Genomic DNA, 21953 nt, shown 5'->3' with positions numbered 1-21953 from the left:
CCACTTATCCCCTTTAGTGATGCTGTGTCATACATTTGTACTACAGTTATATATTTTAACTTAAATAACAGTGAGCCTGCTATATTGGAATGTCTGGACCTCCTAAATAGTTTTATTTTAAAAAATGCACATATTAAGTTTCATATTTTGTACTCTCGGGCTCTAAGAGTTTAAGAAATATAAAGTCAATATGGTAGCATACAGAATAGTTTAACCCTCATAAAAATTTCCCTGTGGCTCATCTATTTAACCCTTGACTTTTCCTGACTCCTACAGCCACAGACCTATTTTACATCTCTACAGTTTTGTCTTTTCCAAGGTGTTATGGAAATGGAATCATACAGACATCTATCATTTTGATTTGTCCATGTCTTTCCATGTTCTAAGAGCTCATTCCTCTTTATTACTGAAATATATTTCAAGTATAGATGTATGAAGATGTGTTTATGTATTCACCTGCGTAAAAACACATTGGTTGTTCCCAGTTTTTGGAACCATAAATAAAGCTGTGCGTCCTTTTGTATACAAAAGTTACAAATCATTTGAGAAGTAAATAGGAGTGCAATTGGTACTCCATACGATAATAAAATATTTAACTGTAAGAAATGTCAAAAATGCCTTCCAAAATGACTACCCACCTCATCAACAATGCAAGTCATTTCCTGCCATTCCATCTATAACTAATAATTGAGTCTTCCATTTGTTTGATTCTATCCATTTTAATATGTGTACAGTGGTATCTCAAATGTTACTTATTATGCATTTCTCTATGACAAAAGATTTTGGAAAGTTTCATGTTTATTTGCCATTAGTATATATTCACTTTTGTTAATTCAAGACACAGACAGACAGAAATAGTGACAGAGATCTCCCATCACTGGTTTACTTCTCTAATGCCTGCAATGGCCATGACTGGGCAAGGCTGAAGCTGGGAGACTGGAACTCAACTCAGGTTTTCCATATTGCATGCAAGAACTCAATCACTTAAGTGATCACTTTCTGCCTCCTAGGGTCTTCATTACAAGGAAGCTGGAATTAAAGCCTGGAGCCAAGAACTAAAACCGTGTCAGGTACTCTGATATGGGGTACAGACATCTCAACCAGCATCTTCATCAATAGGGCAAATGCCTTTTCCTATTAGCCATTAGTATATTTTCTTTAGATATAGTCAGATTTTTAGTTATTTTTAATCTGTTTTCTTATTTTGCTTTCATGACTTAATATTGTATCTAAAATTTCAAACAAAAAAGCCAAAAGTAATCAGTTATTGAAGAGGCATTGCACAGGTCTACAAGTGGTCAGTAAGCCCATAAAAAGATGTGCAGCACCATTAAATCAGCAAAGGATAACTGAATTGAATTAACACTTAGATAACACTCTAATGTCCAAAATTACAAAATGACAATGTGAATATGTGAAGGATGTGGAGAAATTAGAATTCATCACTCTTATTTAAAATGTAAAATAATGACAAACACTTTGAACAGCTGTTTGGCAATTTCTTATAAATTTAAAACACATACATTTTCCATATGGCTTAGAGGCCTTGGGATAACTTTTTTATAATATTATTTTGAAGATTTTTTAAAAAATATTTGAAATTTGAAGTTAAAGAGAAAGGAAGAGAGAGAGAGAGAGGGAGAGAGGGAGCGGGGGGAAGAGGAAGAGAGAGAGAGAGAGAAACAAATCCTCCATCTTCTGGTTTACTGTCCTAATGGGCTGGCCAGGCTGAAGCTAGGAGCCTGGAGCTTCTTTCAGGTCTCCCACATGGGTACAGGGGTCCAAGCATTTGGGCCATGTTTTGGGATAACTCTTGAGATATATTCTAGCTTCAAATGGAAGCCCTTAAGTATTGTTACCACTCAAATGTCAGGATATGATTTATATGAATAAAAATAATTTTTCTTCCTGCACAGAGAATGGATTTTTCTACGGAAAGTGGGGACAATAAAGGCTGGAAGGAAACCATTGAAGTATCAGTTGAATGTTGATGGTGATATCAGTGGACATGGAAAGAAGTTGATCATTCAATATATACTTCAGGCAAAAGGTAATGGACATGAGTTCAAGTCCTGCCTATTCTACTTCCAATCCAACTCCCTGAAAATGGCCTGAGAAAGCAGTGCATGATGACCAAGGGTTTAGGCCTCTGCCACCCATATGGGAGACCTGGGTGAAGCTACTGGCTCCTGGCTTTGGCTTGGCCCCTTCCTGGCCATACCACCATCTGGGGTTATCAACTAGCAGATGAAAAATGTCTGTATTTCTCCTTCTCTCTGTAACTCTGACTTTCAAATAAATAAATAATCTTTAAAAACTGAGAGATTTACATATTTTAGTTGTAGTGGTTAATAGATAGCTAAAGGAACAATTTATGTAGATTGTCAAATGATGTCATCCATTTAATACATAAATTTCAAATACTTTCCAAGATTTTATGTTTTTGACTTTTTTTTAAACTTTTATTTAATGAATATAAATTTCCAAAGTACAGCTTATGGATTACAATGGCTTCCCCCCCATAACGTCCCTCCCACCCACAACTCTCCCCTTTCCCACTCCCTCTCCCCTTCCATTCACATGAGGATTCATTTTCGATTCTCTTTATATACAGAAGATCAGTTTAGCATACATTAAGTAAAGATTTCAACAGTTTGCTCCCACACAAACATAAAGTGATCTTTCATCATTTAGGTGTTTTTTTTTTTTTTTTTTTTTTTTTTTTTTTTTTTAGATTGTTTTGGCTTTCCATGCCTAAAATACTCTCATGGGCTTTTCAGCCAGATCCGCATGCCTTAAGGGCTGATTCTGAGGCCAGAGTGTTGTTTAGGACATCTGCCATTCTATGGGTCTGCTGTGTATCTCACTTCCCATGTTGGATCATTCTCTCCCTTTTTGATTCTATCAGCTAGTATTTGCAGACACTAGTCTTGTTTATGTGATCCCTTTGGTTCTTAGTCCTATCATTATGATCAATTGTGAACAGAAATTGATCACTGGGACTAGTGAGATGGCATTGGTACATGCCACCTTGATGGGATTGAATTCGAATCCCCTGGTATGTTTCTAACTCTACCGTTTGAGGTAAGTCAGCTTGAGCATGTCCCGAATTGCACATCTCTTCCCTCTCTTATTCCCACTCTTATATTTAACAGCGATCACTTTTCAGTTGTTTCAGCACTTAAGAAGAATTGTGTATTGATTACAGTATTCAACCAAAAGTATTAAGTAGAACAAACAAAAAAAATACCAAGAGGGTTAACATATCAAGTTGCTCATCAACAGTCAGGGTGAGGGCTGATCAAGTCACCGTTTCTCATAGTGTTCATGAAAAATTTATATATGCATAACTGTGTAGCAAAATTTTGTATGTGAATATATATGACATATAGGAAAATTAAATGTTTTCTTGGTATTTATAACTTCTAATTGTGTCTTCTTTTTTTCTTTCTAAAATTTTAGTAGTATAGGTATAACAGATTTCATGTATTTCTTAGATACAATTCTAAGAAAATACCCATACTCATACTTACTTCCCTTTTTTCCACTCTCAAACCCTCTTTCTTTTTTCCTTTTTTCCTTTTTTTAAAGGTTTATTTCTTTACTTGAAAGTCAGAGTTACACAGAGAGAAGGAGAGGCAGAGAGAGAGAGAGGTCTTCTACTCGCTGGTTCACGCCTCAGAAGGACACATGGCTGCAGCTGTGCTGATCCAAAGCTAGGAGCCTCCTCTGGGTCTCCTACATGGATGCAGGGGCCCAAGGGCTTGGGCCCTCCTCCACTACTTTCCCAGGCCATGGCACAGAGCTGGATCAGAAGTGGAGCAGTCGGGATATGAACCAGCATCCATATGGGATGCCACCACTGAAGGCAGCAGCTTTACCCACTATACCATAGTGCCAGCCCCCTTTCCTTTCTTTATTTCTTCAACTTTTAAAGAGAGAGAGAGAGAGAGAGAGAGAGAGAGAGAGAGAGAATGAAAGAAAGAAAAGTTTTCCATCTGCTGTTCACTCCAGCTACAATGGCCAGGGTTGGACTAGACTGAAGCAAGGAGCCAGGAGCTTCATCTGGGTCTCCCATTTGGATGAAGGGGCCCAAGCATTTGGACCATCTTTCTCTGGTTTCCCAGGTGCATTAGCACCTGTTCAAAAGTAGAACAGCTGGGCCTGGAACTGGTAACCATGTGTGATGCTGACATTGCAGGCAGTGGCTTTATTCACCATGCCACAGTGCCAGCCCCACTCATGGAATCTTTTGCAAACCATCAATTATTTCATTACTGTTTCACACAAACTTCACCATAAATACAGTATATGCTTTTGTTTCATTCATAGAAGAGTTAATATTGCTCTTTGATTCACAGAAGAATTAATTATAGTTTTTTTTTCAATGTGTTGTTTTATGTTTCTAGTTCCCTAAATTTGATTGTGTTCAGGCATGGTATAAAAAGGTAACACAAGTTTATTTTGATGCAATAGTTTAATCTATTTTTATTTGAGAGGGAGAGGTAGGACAGGGTGAGAGAGAAAGAGAGAGAGAGAGTTCCCATCTATTGGTTAACTTTCAAGTTTCCTGCAATGTCTGGATCTAGGATGGGGCAAAAGCAAGAAGCTTGGGATGCAATCGAATCTCAACAATAACAAAACAAGCAATGCAGCAAATGGTCAAAAGACCTGAATAGACAGTTCTCAAAATGTGTTCATCATCAGAAGAATGGATAAAGAATATCCATAAATACATACACATATATACATATACACACACATATATATATATATACAGTGGAATATCTTTCAGCTATAAAAATAATGAAATTCTATAATTTGCATCAAAATGGTTTGAAATTGAGGGTATCATGTTGAGTGAAGTAAATCATACACAGAAAGACATACATTGTATGCTATCCACTATATGTTTGAACTAAAATTAAAAAAAAGAAATATGTTTTCCCAAAAATATAGTGTTTTTGTCAAACTTTGTTCCAAATCTTTTTCACTTGGTTAAGAACAATATACTATTATAGTTTTATTGATTTGTTATGATTCTAAATATACGGTATTTGATTGAAATAGACATTTAAATTTGATTATTCTTTATAACCTTGCCTATATTCTTGCTGAACTATGGTCTTTTTACTTTTTATTTGTTGAACTCTTTATTTAGTGGAGCATTAAGCCTGTGGTGATAATGTAAATTAAAAATGTTATCTCAGCCGGCGCCGTGGCTCAATAGGCTAATCCTCCACCTTGCGGCGCCGGCACACCGGGTTCTAGTCCCGGTCGGGGCACCGGATTCTGTCCCGGTTGCCCCTCTTCCAGGCCAGCTCTCTGCTATGGCCAGGGAGTACAGTGGAGGATGGCCCAGGTGCTTGGGCCCTGCACCCCATGGGAGACCAGGAAAAGCACCTGGCTCCTGGCTCCTGCCATCGGATCAGCGCGGTGCGCCGGCTGCAGCGGCGGCCATTGGAGGGTGAACCAACGGCAAAAGGAAGACCTTTCTCTCTCTGTCTCTCTCTCTCACTGTCCACTCTGCCTATCAAAAATTAAAAAAATAAAAAAAAATGTTATCTCAAATATAAAAAATATAAAAAACAGCAATCATAAAAAAAATACAAGTGCCCAACAAATGCTCATTTTCTCTAGCCATCAGGGAAACGCAAATGAAAACCGCAGTGTGATATCGCATCAACTCTGTCAGAATGTTTATAATCAAAAAGACAAGAGAGTAACAAATGCTGGCATGGATGTGGACAAATGGGAAATCTTATACATGGTTCGTGGGAATGTAAATTAGCTCATGCACTGTGGAAAACAATATGGAGATTTCTTTAAAGATTCAAAATAAATTTTCAATATGATCCAACAATCCCACTGCTTTGTATAATCCAAAAGATGATGCAACTGTCCTATCAAGAGATTTCCAGCCTGCGAAGTTTATCACAATAAGCAAGATATTATATCAACCAAATATATGCATAGTGAAGTACTATTCAGTCATAAAAAATCATGAAATCCTTTCCTTTCAACAAAATGGATGGACCTGGAGTAAATCAAGTTGATCAGTATAAGCCTTACACAGAAAGACAAATACTGCATATTTTCTGTCATATGTGTGGGATGAAAAAGAAAGACCCAATCTGAACACAGAATGGCAATCACTAGAGACTGTGAAGGCTAGGGAGGATAAAAGGAGTTAAGATAAAAATATGTGGGGATCTCAGTGGGATACATTGTAACAAACATATCATACTAATATGAAATGTTAATAATAGAGGAGACTAGATATGGGTATACAGGAACACTTTGTAATACCCTACAATTTTGTTTTATAACTTTAAAACTATTCTGAAATAAAATGCTAAAAAAAAGTTACTCACCTGTTATGTACTGGCTGAAAACTATTCAGAGGGGTTGACAACAAAGGGGCTATGGAACACTTTAAACTTATTTATAACATTTTATAACAGAGTTTTTTTCTTATATTTTATTTAAAAAGCATATAATAAGTGCCAAGATCATCTTCTAATTTTAACTTCAGCAATTTCTACTTACTTAGGGTAGAATTCTTATGTTTTTTTTTTTTTATAAAAAAGATTTATTTATTTGAGAGGAAGAGTTACAGAGAGATAGAGGGAGAGACAGAGATAGAAATCTTCCATCCCCTGGTTCACTCTCCAAATGGCCACAATGGTCATGGGCCAATGCAAAGCCAGGAGCCAGAAGCTTCTTCTGGGTCTCCCAATTGGGTACAGGGGCCTAAGAACTTGGGCCATCTTCCACTGCTTTCTCAGGCCATAAACAGAGAGCTGGAGTGGACATGAACTTGTGCCCATATGGGATGCTGGCTCCACAGGCAGAGGCTTAACCTACTACACGACACACCACTGGCCTCGAATTCTCATGCTTTTATTCTAAAACACCTAATCGAAAATAAGTTTTAGCATGTTGTATTCCTGATGTGCTACCCTGTCAGCCTCCCACCACCACTCTGTTTTTTAAGATTTATTTATTTTATTTGAAAGGCAGAGTTACAGAGAGGCATAGGCAGAGAGAGAGAGAGAGAAGTCTTCCATCCACTGGTCCACTCCCTTAATGACCGCAAAGGCTGGAGCTGTGCTCATCCGAAGCCAGGAGCCAGGAGCCAGGAGTTTCTTCCTGGTCACCCATGCGGGTACAGGGGCCCAATTCCTTGGGCCATCTTTTTTTTTTTTTTTTTTTTTTTTTTTTCATTATCTTTTATTCAAACCAAATGAAGAGTCTTCTGTGTGCAAATAAAAGCAGAAAACCAAGGAATGGGGCAAAATATAAGCATTGGGATTTTTACATAAGCCATTCAGTCATCTAAATATTATTTCACTATGTGATAAATTCTAGTCAGAGTGTCTGTTTCATGGAACATATGTTCTAGCTGCAGAAACACTCAATAAACATAATTAAGTTTGTGATTATATTCATTCATACATCAAGCAAGATAATTTCATGATGTATGGAATCTTATATAACCAGAATTTTCTTTATCATTACCTAATTTTATTTATTTACCTTTAAATCTTTTAAATTTTTTATTTTATTTTTTTTTTGTTTTATTTTTATTTTTTATTTTTTATTTTTTTTTAACTTTTATTTAATGAATATACGTTTCCAAAGTACGAATAATGGATTACTATGGCTTCCCCCCCATACCGTCCCTCCCACCCACAACCCTCCCCTTTCCCACTCCCTCTCCCCTTCCATTCACATCAAGATTCATTTTCGATTATCTTAATATACAGAAGATCAGCTTAGTATACATTAAGTAAGGATTTCAACAGTTTGCTCCCACACAGAAACATAAAGTGAAAAATAATAGATGATTTTTTTTTAATGATGATGAAATCAGATCAGACCTATTGTCATGTTTAATCCCAGTGAGAGTCAAGTTGGGAGTTGATAGTTTCTTTTCTTTTCTTTTCTTTTCTTTTTTTTTTTTTTTTTTTACAGAGGATCAGTTTAGTGGGCCATCTTATGTTGCTTTCCCAGGCCGTAGCAGAGAGCTGGATGGGAAATGGAGCAACTGGGATTCAAACTGGCGCCCATATGGGATGCTGGCACCGCTGGCGGCTTGACCCGCTTCCCCACAGCCCCAGCCCCAGCCCCAGCTACTGTGTCTCTTAAAAATTTAATTAGGGACAATGCTGTGTCTTAATGGGTAAAGCCACTACCTGAGGAATTTTTTTTTCAACCAACAACTCATGAATTTTATTAAAGTTAGTGGGGGTACAATGACCTCAAAGGTAGAATATCTGGATGAGATTTCTGTCTCTATGGATAGAATTTGTTACAGTCTGCATCTAACTTTCTTTGTCATGATTTCTTTTTCTGTAAACAATGGCTATCCCTTTTAACATGTCTATACCCTGAGGTTGTATTTTCAAGACTCTTACAAGAATAATACACTCTTTTAAGTATATATTTAGGTTTTTTTTTTTTTTTTTTTTTCCGACAGGCAGAGTGGACAGTGTGAGAGAGAGATAGAGAGAAAGGTCTTCCTTTGCCGTTGGTTCACCCTCCAATGGCCACTGTGGCCGGCGCACCGTGCTGATCCGATGTCAGGAGCCAGGTACTTATCCTGGTCTCCCATGGGGTACAGGGCCCAAGGACTTGGGCCATCCTCCACTGCACTTCCTGGCCACAGCAGAGAGCTGGCCTGAAAGAGGGGCAACCGGGACAGAATCCGGCTCCCCGACCGGGACTAGAACCTGGTGTGCTGGTGCCGCAAGGTGGAGGATTAGCCTAGTGAGCCCCGGCGCCGGCCTATATTTAGTTTTGTTGTTGTTATGACATGAATATCATGTAGCCTTCTCTAAAAATGCTTAGGAAATTCTGTCTTCTGCCATGCAATCTAGGTATTTAATAGATACTCTGTCATACTTGGCATGCTTCTTGCGCATGCTTTCTGTTTGTCTTTACAGGACTTTTACATAATTCATAGAGATTTATGCCTGCTCATTGGCATTCTAATTGCTGTTGCACTAAAATTATGCCATAGCCAATCATACTTTGCTTTTACCATAGTGAGACTGGACTGCTTATACAAATAAGGTTTTTCAATCAAACCTTTTAGACTCTATGTCAGAGGCATTGTTTTGAGTCTTGGCTGCTCCACTTCCAATCCAGCTTTCTGCTAATGTGCCTGGGAAAGCAGCGGAGGATGGCCCAAGTCCTTGTACAACTGTACCCACTTTGGAGACCCAGAAGCAACTTCAGGCTCCTGGCTTCAGTCAGCCCCAATCCCAGGCCCTCGTGGCCTTTTGGGGAGTGAACCAGCAGAAGGAGGAACTCTTTCTCTCTCTTTCTCTCTCTCTCTCTGTGACTCTGCCTTTCAAATAAATAAATCTTTTTAAAAAATATATTCAATAAAAAGAGCAAAACCAATGTATTTCAATCCTAATGTATGAGTGTGACTTCCTGTGTGAGACATTTTCTTTCAGATAATTTATAAATATTTACTTTACATAAGATATAGGTGATTACATGGTGAGTCATTTCTTTTGCAGTTACTATTTCCAGTCTCATTATCATCAGTACATATACATCGAGTTTGAAGTGATATGATATGCATCATTATTTCTTCCTCCCCTTATAAATACAGTTAAGTCTGTTATCATAGATCTTAATTAACTTAATGATGTATTTTTTCAGAATATCATTTGTATAATGAAATAGTATAGTAAATATATAATTTGTGGCAAATATATTAAAAAGTAGCCTAACCATAAAATTGGTGGGAAGTTATGCCACTATGGTTTTAATGATTTTCTGACTATGTTGAACATCTTTTCCTCTGTTTACATCCCTCTCCTATTTTCCTGCTGGACTATGGTCTTTTGACTTCTCATATTGAAGTCTTTATTTAGTGGTGCATTTAGCTTTTGGCTATAATGGAAATAAAATTTTTATCTCAAAAATAATAAAATATTAATTTTAAAAAGAAAAGAAAAAAATCAACTGACATGGACCCAGCATTTGCACTTTAATCAGTGATAATCTTGACACGTCTGGTGCAGTATGTCCATGGAAGATAATAATAGCCAAAAATGCTTAGAAAGCTACAGAAACACAGATGGTGAAAGAATAAATTTATGTTTAATATATATATGTGTGTGTGTATAAATTAAATGCTAAAATGCATATTTCATGTTAACTTTAAATATGAAAGGCTTAAAGGAGTGTTGTATACAATTTGAACATGGTTTAGAATCCAGAAATAATCAAACAAGAAATTTGAATGGAATCTCAGCTTATGTAATGGTCTCTCTATAGTCTTGGCATTTTATTAGTACTTTACTATAGCAACATGAGAAGTAGATATAAAAATAATAAGACTTTGTTTATAACTGTCAACATTATGCTCCAGAGAGCTTTTAGAGGATAAGAAACTCACATACGGTTCATTATACTAAAACGAGTTTCTTGTATTATTCCTCTGAGGTTGACATATAAATATCACTCAGGATTCCCTTTCTTTTAGCTGAGCTCATTAACCTTCAAACAAACCTCAACTGTATTTTTCTAATAGAAATGCATTCTTAGGCTAAGTTAAACCTCTATGACTAGATATGAGCAAATAAATATAAATAAATTTAGTTTGAAAGTTCTTTTTCAACTTTGGACAAGTACAAAGTAAATTAATATCGTGCTGATGTTTTTTAGTGCTTTATCTTATGCATTTTATTTTCCCTCTTGTATTTGAAAATTTTAAAATATGTCAGTGTGGAGCATCCTCATTTCATGAAAGTGCCAATAAAGACTAAAACAGCCACATGGTAAACAATGAAAGGTAGACATTAGAGGTATTTCTTAAGGGTTCTCTAATTTTCTTAATATTTATAAATAAAGACAAATATTGCTTCATTTGATGAATAATAAAGGAGCTACTACAAGAAAAATGGAAAGATTTTAACTTATCTTTTCCATTTGAGGCTTAAATATATAAATGAAACTTTAAAAAATTTGAAAAGAAGAAACCACAATAATAGCTTTTCTCTAATGATTCTCATCCAACTTAGCAATCCATACATACATACATACATACACTTTCTGCTTATCTCACATTTGCACATGATTGTCAAGGCTACAATGCTTGAGCAAGTGTAATGAATCTGACCTTGGGAGGCCATCTGTTAGTAAATGAGATGGCTGAACATTTGAAATTAAGGGAACATTGGTTTTATTTGTAAGTGTGGTTGATTCCCCTGTGAAGATAACTTAACAACTAGTATAAACAATTATTGCTAAATTTAAAAATCATATTCATTTGAATAAATTATCAAGTTAAAGTTTTTACATTTCAAATATTTTCTTTTTTAAAAAATATTTATTTATTTATTTGAAAGTCAGAGTTACACAGAGAGAAAACGAGAGTCAGAGAGAGAGAGAGAAAGAGAGGTCTTCCATCTGCTGGTTCATTCTCCAGATGGTTGCAATGGCAGGAGCTGTGCGATCCGAAGCCAGGAGCCAGGAGCCAGGAGCTTCTTCCAGGTCTCCCCATGTGTGTGCAGGGGCCTCCTTCTACTGCTTTTCCCGGCCATAGCAGAGAGCTGGATGGGAAGTAGAGCAGCCGGGACTTGAACCGGCACCCATATGGGATGCCAGCACTGCAGGCAGCAGTTTTACCTGCTATGCCATAGCGCTGGCATGCAAAGATTTTCAAGATAAATACAGTACAGTTCAATGTTTAAAAAGTTGCACATAACAAGGGGAATGGTTAAAAAAAAAAAGCATTCACAAGGCAGTCAAATCAATGTAAATGATGACTATGAGGACCATTTGAAAATGCTCATAACTGGATGCTAAATTAAAAAAAAAAAAAAAAACTTCCCTTAGATTTCAACTAAGTAGCATTCTGTGTGGTTAGGTAAAAACAATAAATTGCTAATTGGTTACCCTGAATGTAGAGATTACATGCAATTTGCATTTTCTCTTTATACTTTGCTCAGTTTTTCAGGCTTTCTGTGTTCAGCTAGTAATGTAATAATCAGTGAAACATATATTTTATTATTTTCATCACTTTATCAAACTAAATTTCTTGTTCACACATTATCTTGGCACTAATAACTATGTTCTAAAAGTAAATTTAACTATGAAGGTCCTGACAACCATGGACAAGCCCTGCTAATGATTTATAAATAAACTGAAGAAATTACCTCTATCTTATAAACAACAGATAATCATGTTCTTTCTCCTTTAACTTATAATGGGAAATTTGGCCTGGGACTCAATAGACTATTTTAATTAATTTGGTTTTCATTCTGACAATATTGTCTGCTTCAGTTAAATTCAGAGCAGCTGCTATATACAAAAACTGAAGAGGGAATGAATTGAGTTTTTGGCTAGAAAGAGGATTACGTTTGATTTTAATTTTTGAATAGGAGGGAAGGGGAAAAAGCGGGAAGGGAAGGAGGAAGGCAGGTTGGAAGGGAGGCAGGGAGAAAGTGAGAGAGAATCTTCAGTCCACAATTGCCTACAATGGCCAGGGCTGCATCAGGGCCAGAGCCAGGAGTCTGGAACTCAATCCAGGTCCTCTGCATAGGTGGCAGGAACCTAATTACTTGAGCCATCATTGCTGCCCCCCTGAATCTACATTAGTAGAAAGCTAGAGCCTAGAACTAAAATCAGGAATTGAACCAAATCTCTCTCATGGAATATAGTTGTCTTTACTGGCATCTGAACTGCTAGGCTAAATACCAGTTGCCAGAAAGAGAATTTTTGCTTCCGTTGTAGTTTTGTCTACACATTCTTTCTTTACTTGAAGAGCAAAACAAGAGCGGGCCTGCTATCGTTCAGATGTCCCAGATTCTAATGACAAATGTTTCATTAATTACACTAGCACAGTTAAGCTAAGTTGGAAGGAATAAGGACCCTGGCAAAAATACAGTCACAAAAAGGAAAAATTGCCATAAAGGGCTCCACCAGCCATTGAGTTGGAGTTATCACTAAATTAAACTGATTTATTTTATGCATAAAGTTGAAGAAAGCACAAGTAGGGACTCAATAAATGTAAGCATGACTATAAAGCAATAAGTCAGCCCAGTAGGAATCTTCCATAAATGGCCAGTGATATCCTTATTTCTGGTTTTAATGTCATTGTTTTTTGCAAAATAACAATGTAAATTTCAGAGTCAGACAGAATTAAATACAGTCTTGGCTCTTGTACACTGATCCTATGTCCCTGGGAAATTAGCCTGTTCTGCAGATCTTATAATCTTCATAAAATGGTCAAAACAAAGATTGATTCATAGGCTCTTGATGAAGGTTAAATATTGTGGGTAGAGAGTACCTGACATATATGAAGTGCTCGATATAGAGTAGTTATTATTTTCTTTGAAATTAATTCATTCTATGCTGCTGAGAGCTATTATTTCAAGCAATAATAAAGTGTAAAGGCTACAAGTTTGGGTACTGAAATCACATGGTCTTAGTTCAAGTCCTTTTCATCTGTTGTTAGTTATGTGATCTAGCCAAGCTATTGAGCTTTCTGGAGGCTCAGGTTCTGAATCTGTGATATGATGGTAAAAATGTTACCTCACAGAATTGTTCTGAGGATTTAATTAGAGAGTTCATGTACGTTGAGTGCCAAGATTTACTAGGTGTTAAGTATTGTTAGCATTGACTTCTTATTGGCAAGCCCTAGTCAGTGGTAATACTGAGCCTGCCCATGCTTCCTGTTGTCCAGTCATTCCAAAACCCTTCCTCAGCTGGGATATCTGTGTAAGCTTCCAGTTAAGGGCCATCTTCACCCAGCGGCCTTGTTCAAAACTGTGCTTCAGGGAAGGCTTCATTGAGTGTCTTCTTTTCACCACATTCATAATGTCCTTATTCAGCTCCGCAAAAAGCAAGTGTTCTACTGTATATATAATCTACATGTTTCTTCAGTGTTGTGTGTCTGTAAGTTTTTGTCTTTGCAACTATAGGAACAGAAACAAAAATAATTAGAATGTACAAGAAAGCTCATAAAATATTAGTGGTCATTATTCCAGCCTTTAACAATAAAGCTAGAATTTCATTTTTCCTAGGTACCTTCCTAGACTGTCTTCTAAGATATGTATCAGAACATCACAAATACATGAAATCTATTTTATTTATATTAATAAATATTAAAAAAGAATACAAGATCTTTCAATCAGATTTTTCCCTTCATATCTATATGGTTTAACATGGATTCTGTTCTTATACCAGCACCACAAATCCCAGTGTCTCCACTTATCTCTTTTTTGTTTGTTTTAAAGATTTATTTTATTTATTTGAAAGGCAGAGTTACAGAGAGTCAGTGGCAGAGAAAGAGAGAGGTCTTCCATCTGTTGGTTCACTCTCCAGGTGGCTGCAACAGCCGGAGCTGTGCCGATCTGATGCCAGGAGTCAGGAGCTTCTTCTGGGTCTCCCATGTGGGTGCAGGGGCCCAAGGACTTGGGCCATTTTCTACTGCTTTTCCAGGCCATAGTAGAGAGCTGAATTGAAAGTGGATCAGCTGGGATTCGACCTGGCATGCATATGGGATGCTGGCACCGTGGGTGGCAGCTTTACCCACTAAGCCATAGTGCTAGCCCTTCTACTTACCACTGTAATAATCAGAAATTAGTTACTGAGGAAATCCAGGTCATATGTAATTGACCATTTACTAAGGGCAGTGCCTCAGATGTGTGTGATCTGATCCTCACTAAGCCCGGCGAGGAGAAATAATCTAGTCCAATTTACATATGTGGAAATTGTCATTCAGACATTATGAGGGCTTGGTAGGAAGGAAAGGGTACAATTTAAAATTGTGTCATGATCACTGCTTGAGGCTATCACTCAAAAGATGATCTAAGTGATCAGTTAAGACTCCTGAAAAAACGTAATATACAAACATGACTGCTCATGACTCATTGGGATTTCCAGTATGTTATTTCTCTCACATCTCGTATTTATAAAATGAAGAAATATGCCATTTCCTATCGCTGAATCTGTATCCTTTTAGCAGTGTATTATGTCAAAGACCCTAACATTTATTGTTTTCTATAAAATGATGCTTCTCTCTAAAAACAATTAGTGATACAATGGATTGCATCAGATCTGAAGAGTAATATGTGATCAGCTTGGACTAAGTTGCACCTTCATTGATTTGCTTTGTCAGAATTTTGTGGTTTTCTGAATATAGATCTGGACAGATTTTATTGTATTGTTTTTGTAACTTTTAGTGGTAATGGGAATGAGTTTAGTTCTTAATTTGAAATTCCAATGATTAATTGCTGGAATAGGAAATATATTGAACTTGAATATTAACGTTGGATACTGCAATCTTTTTATAATCACGTATTTTTCCCAGATTTCTTTTTGTCAATTCTTTCTGATTTTTTAAACATGGCAAAACATTTTATCTCTTCCATTCCAAACTTTATAACTTTTATTTCCTCTCATTATCCTTTTATACTTGCTAGGACTCCCTTTTTGATATTGAATAGGTCTGGTGAGAGGAAACATTTTAACCCTGAATTGATCTTCCAGGGAAACCAACCAGTTTCTGACCCTCAAGTGTGATGTTAGCTTATGTGTGTTGTATACATTCTTTGTCAAATTGAGCATGTTCCTCTCTATTCCTAGACTTCTAAGAGATTTCATCTTAAATGTGTACTGGATTTGGTCGAATGCTTTTTGTGTCTATTGACATGGTGATTGATTTTTCTCTTTTACCTTTGATGAGGTGGATTACATTCATTGATTTGAATGCTGAACTGTCCTTGTGTACCTGAAATATATACCACTGGATTGTGGTATATAATTCTTTTTAAGCACTTTATTCATTTATAAATATTTTGTTTAAGACTTTAACATAATTCAATTTCGTGAGAGACACTGTTCTGTAATTTTCAGTAATGTATTTAGCTGTTTTTGATATTGGGGTAAATAGAATGAGTTAGTGAATACTCTCTGTTTCTCCAGAAAAGGATTTGAAAACTGCTGTCATTACTCCATAAACACTTACTAGAATTCATCATTTAAGTAATTTAAGGTAAATAGTTTCTATATGATGATTTTTATTATTATTTAATTAATTTATTTAATAGATATAGAATATTTTTCTTCTCTAAGAGTTATAATATTTTAAAGGAAATGCCACTTTATCCAAGACTTCAAATTTGTGCTAATAAAATTGTTCATATTTCACTACTCTCTTTTTAATATCCATAGAATCAATAATGATGACACTATTTTCATTTCTGATACAGTTAATTTGTGTCATCTATCTTCTTCCTTTGCTACTCTTGGTAGACATTTATCAATTTTATTGATGTTTTCAAACAGAAAAGCATTTCAAACAATTTTTTCTATTGATATTTTGCTTCACTTTTATTTGATTCAGCTCTAATTTTTATTATTTCCATTTGTTGGTCTTGACTTAGGCTTAAATTGTTCTTTCTGTACTATCATATGGTGAAAGATTGGATACTTGATTTAAATCTTTCTTTTTCTTTTCTACTATATTGAGTACTATAAATATTCTTCTAACTACTGAATCCACTATTCGCATCTCACAAATTTGATATTTTCATTCATTGGCTCAGAATGATTTCACATTTCTCTCTTATAATGTTTTATTTGACTCAGATGCAATTTAAAAGCATGTTGTTTAGTTGCCAAATATTTTGGGACTTCCAAGGTATTTTTCTGTTATTGGTTTGTGGTTTAATTTAATTGTGATATGTATCTTTGTATAACTGCTATTCTTTTAAATTGGTTAAGGTGTGTTTTATAGCACTGAATTCAGTCAGTATTATTGAATGTTCCATGTGAGCCTGAGAATTTCACATTTCTTTTTTGACAGGCAGAGTTAGACAGTGAGAAAGAGAGAGAAACAGAGAAAGGTCTTCCTTTTCCGTTGGTTCACCCCCAAATGGCCACTGGTCAGGTGCTTCCTCCTGGTCTCCCATGGGGTGCAGGGCCCAAGCACTTGGGCCATCCTCCACTGCACTCCCGGGCCACAGCAGAGAGCTGGACTGGAAGAGGAACAACTGAAACAGAATCCGGTGCTCCAACCGGGACTAGAACCTGGTGTGCTAGTGCCGCAGGCGGAGGATTAGCCTAGTGAGCTGCGGCGCCAGCTGAGAATTTCACATCTTTTCTACTAGTAACTTTTTTTGAATTGCAATTAAAAGAAAAATCCACAGTTTCAATATTTTTCTCTTTTTAATTCCTTTTACCTTAATTATTTTATTGATGAGATTATTTTCAACATCTAATTTTTAGCATTTAATTATTCTCTCAATAGGAGATCTAACATTTATATATTTCAAAATATAACCAAAACATTTTAATTATGAATAAAATGTAGTTTGTCATATTTTGATGTATTAAGTACATAGGAGTTAAATAAGAGGAATAAAACCAAATTTAAAAGTGGTTCTGCCTTTAAATCTCAAGTTTCATTGCTTATGCAAATTTATGGGCTATATGTATTATTTTTTAAGATTTATTTATTTCAAAGGCAGACTTAGAGAGAGAGAAAGAGAGAAAGAGAGAAAGAGAGAAAGAGAGAGAGAGAGAGGTCCTCCATCCTCTGGTTCACTCCCCAGATGACCACACAGCCAGAGCTGTGCTGATCCAAAGCCAGGAGCCAGGAGCTCTTTCAGGATCTCCCATGTGGGTGCAAGAGGCAAACACTTGTCCCATCCCCTGCTGCTTTCTCAAGCATATTAGCAGGGTGCTGGATAGGAAGTGGAGTATTAAGGGCACAAACTGGCCCCCATTTGTGATAACAATGTTGTTAGCCCACAGTGGTAGACCCAGCTATACATACTAGTAATAGATGTCAGAAAAAAATAAGAGATCATAAAAATTGATTAATAAACACTATCTATTTTTGGTCAGAAGTTTATATATATAAACTATTGGTAGCAAATGATAAAGCTTAAGAGACTATTAATTGTTTTTGAAACTGATCATTATGCAAATGATGAAATTCTGATTCTTCCCTTTATAAGAATGTAAATATGTAACATTTCTTTCTTTGCATTGGAGTAATATTTTAATATGATATGTATTGTTGAAGTTATAAGTAATATATACATGTTTACTTCAACATAAACAAGTTTGCATTTTATAGGTAATGTCTATATGGTTCAATGCCATAGTTAATATGTAAGAAAAAACAACAAATATATTCTACATTTGCTTGCATGTTGAATTTTGTTTTGGCTTGAAAAACTGAAATTTGAGTTTCTATAACTAAACAGTTATGACTTCAAGTAAAGTGATTTGTGGGAAAAATTAGAAATTACATTTTTACATTTAATTTTTAAATTCCTATTCTGTATCCAAGAAAATAGGTTGAAGAAACAATCAGAAATATATTTCTGGAGTTCACCATAGAAAGTAATACTGGAGACATATATTTGTGAATTATTACTGATTACAAGTTCTTGATAGCTATGTGACTAGTTGAGATCAACAAGACAGACTATCTATGACCAAGAGAACCAAGCCGGGAACCATAGGCAGTATAACATTTAGCATTCAGAAAGATGAACAACAAGCTGTGGAGGAGAATGAGCTGGAATGAAATGGGCAAGAAGAATTTACCAAGTAATATAATCCATTAGTTTAGATAATAAATTAATTAATATTTGACTAATTTAACTAAGTATAATAGAATGATCATCTAGGTCAAATGTTGCTAAAAGATAAGCTAAGAGAAGAAAATATCATTTCACTCAGCAACATTGAATGCATCAGTAAACTGAATAAGAAAAATTTCAGTGCAAATAAAGACAAAAGTCTTACTAGAGTAGGATCAAGAGAGAATAAATGCCACAGAGATAGATACCAAGTACATACAATTCTTACTATCACAGCGTTTTCTTCTAGTTGTCTCCATCTGCCAGTCCCTCTTTGGTGATCCACTGTCCTAGTTAAAGTGCTGAATGCTCTAATGGTGGGGACGTTTTGTAGGAGTCGTCTTTCTTTGGTGAACGTTCTGCCTCTGAAAGCTGTTCTAAACACGGCGGGCTCCTCTTGAAGTAGACTGTATTCATATTTCTCTTATGGGGGATATAGCCTCCTACCTCAGGAAAAAGTTTATTCTCCACTCTCAGGATTGTGTTATTTGCTTTTAGTGATAGATGCTACTTTCTTCACAAGAGATAATGTGATTCTGTTCTCAATGACTTGTTTTTGATTATACATGCATCGTATCTGGAAATTTTTTGTCATGGGTATCATAATAATGCCAATTTCTATCTAATATCCAAGACTTATGTAAATTTTTCCACCGACTTAAATAATCTTTGGTCATTTCAATTTATTTTACAAGAGAGAATTGAGGGGAGGGATGATTATATTCACAGCACATTTCCCCTAAGGTTGACTTTATCAAATTGTATTTCATCTATTTATCAGTTGAATGTCATTGGGAAGGTAACTGAGCCTTTATATGACTGTTTGCTTATCTATTCTATGATTAATGAATCATAAAGGGTTACTAGGAAAATATCAGTGCTTGGTACAAGTTAAGCACTACTTAGGTTTTTGCTATTTTGAAAGCACATGAGGATCTGCATGATAGATGAGCATCACTATTTGTCTGTTATTGGCTAACCTAAATGCATCTTAAACACCAGCACCGCACAAGTTAACTGAATATATAATGCAAAAGGTATATATTTTTCTTACTTCAAAGACATATTGGAAGTAGATAGAAAGAGATTCATATTATTGCCAAGATCTAAGAATATTGCTTCTGGAATAACTAGCAAAACTTTTCTATAAATAAGACACATTACAATATCATGTTTGGAAGATTAAAAACATGATAGGAGAACACCAAGGGACAGACTGCTCTTGGATTCTGTAATTACAGAAAACATCACTGTGTAGCCTCTAAAATTAATTTAGAATACTTTCAATGTCCTTAAGGCATGTGACAGGATAATGTAAGGTCGCATATTTTAAAGGTAGCAATCATCACCTAATCCAATTTCTTAGTGTTGGCTGCAATTTCATTGTTTATCCTTTAAGAGCTATTCTAATTCAGGTAACTAATAAGCAGGTCTTTGAGCTAAACCTCTATGCCTTATTAATTACATTTCAGGCTTGTGGCAAGTGTGATATAGAAGTAATATCTTTAAAAAATTGCAAATTGAGGATCTTAGAAAAGTAAAAACTTTATTATATTTATTATATATCTTTTAAAAAATATTTTATTCATTTATTTGATAGGTAGAATTACAGACAGTGAGAGGGAGAGACACAGAGAAAGGTCTTCCATTGGTTCACTCCCCAGATGGCCACAACAGCCGGAGCTGCGCCGATCCGAAGCCAGGAGCCAGGTGCTTCTTCCCGGTCTTCCATGCTGACACAGGGGCCCAAGGACTTGGGCTATCTTCTACTGCTTTCCTAGGCCATAACAGAGAGCTGGATTGGAAGAGAGGCAGCCGGGACTGTAACTGGCACCCATATGGGATGCCGGCACTGCAGGCAGAGGATTAACCTACTGCGCCAAGCAGCTGACACCTATACATCTTATTGTTTTAAAAATTTAAGTGTTAGATGATCAATAAATATCTGATTGCTGTTGTCAACAAGATCATCACATCTTTGTTGCTGTTGTTGTTGTTGTTGTTGCTGCTTGACAGGCAGAGTGGATAGTGAGAGAGACAGAGAGAAAGGTCCTCCTTTGCCGTTGGTTCACCCTCCAATGGCCGCCACAGCTGGCGCGCTGTGGCCGGCTCACCGCGCTGATCAGATGGCAGGTACTTATCCTGGTCTCCCATGGGGTGCAGGGCCCAAGGACTTGGGCCATCCTCCACTGCACTCCCTGGCCACAGCAGAGAGCTGGCCTAGAAGAGGGGCAACCGGGACAGAATCTGGCACCCTGAGCGGGACTAGAACCTGGTGTGCCGGTGCCGTGGCTTAGTGGTTAAAGCCACCTCCTGCAGTGCTGGCAACTCATATGGGCGCCGGTTCGAGTCCTGGCTGCTCCACTTCTGATCTAGCTCTCTGCTATGGCCTGGGAAGGCAGTAAAAAAATGGCTAAAGTGCTTGGGCCCCTTCATCCATGTGGGGGACCCAAAAGAAGCTCCTCGTTCCTGGCTTCAGATTGGTACAGCTTCACTTGTTGGCGCCATCTGGAGAGTGAAACAGAAGATGGAAGACTTTTTCTCTCTCTCTCCCTCCCCTTCTCTCTCTGTGTAGCTCTTTGAAATAAACAAATCTTTTAAAAAATATGTAAAAAGGTTAGAAAAAAGAAAAAGTAAAAGTACAGATTCATTATTTTTTTAAAAACATGATTTATTTTTATTTATTTGAAAAGCAGAAAGAGAAAGAAATGGAGACAGAGAAGCAGAGATTTTTCATCTGTGAGTTCTCTTCCTAAATGGCCATAACAATCAAGGCTGGGCCAATCTAAAACAGGAGCCCTGAGCTTCTTCCTGGTCTCCCACATGGGTACAGGGACCCAAGCACTAGGACCTTCCTTGGCTGCTTTCCCAGGTGCAATAACATGGAGCTGGATTGGAAGTGGAACAGCTACAGATAATATCAAAACGTGAAGAGGCATTGAGATACTGCAACAGTCTATCTCACAACTGAGTCCACTATTAAATGACTAATGGGTGATAATGTATACAGCCAAGGATATGCTGTATAATGGAATGATTCATGTCCCAGGCAGAAAGGGCAGGATGGCACAAGTATTCATTATTTTACTTGGGAAGACATAGAAATAAAACTTATGAATTGCTTGTTTATGAGACATCCCATTGAATATTTTTAGCCCATTGATGACCATGAGCAATTGAAACTGTGGAAAGCAAAATTTCACATAAGGTGAGACTATTGTAGTGACCTAGGACTTGGAAATTTGCAGGGAGAGTGAATTTAGTCAGGTAGCTGTGTGTTTGTCTTCTATCAGAGCAATTGGAGAAGCCATTTATATTGGATTGGTG

This window comes from Oryctolagus cuniculus, chromosome 5 (genome assembly GCF_051225735.1).
Source record: "Oryctolagus cuniculus isolate XC-2025 breed Fujian yellow rabbit chromosome 5, ASM5122573v1, whole genome shotgun sequence".
Taxonomy (NCBI): Eukaryota; Metazoa; Chordata; class Mammalia; order Lagomorpha; family Leporidae; genus Oryctolagus; species Oryctolagus cuniculus.
Note: the sequence above shows the minus strand (reverse complement) of the source record.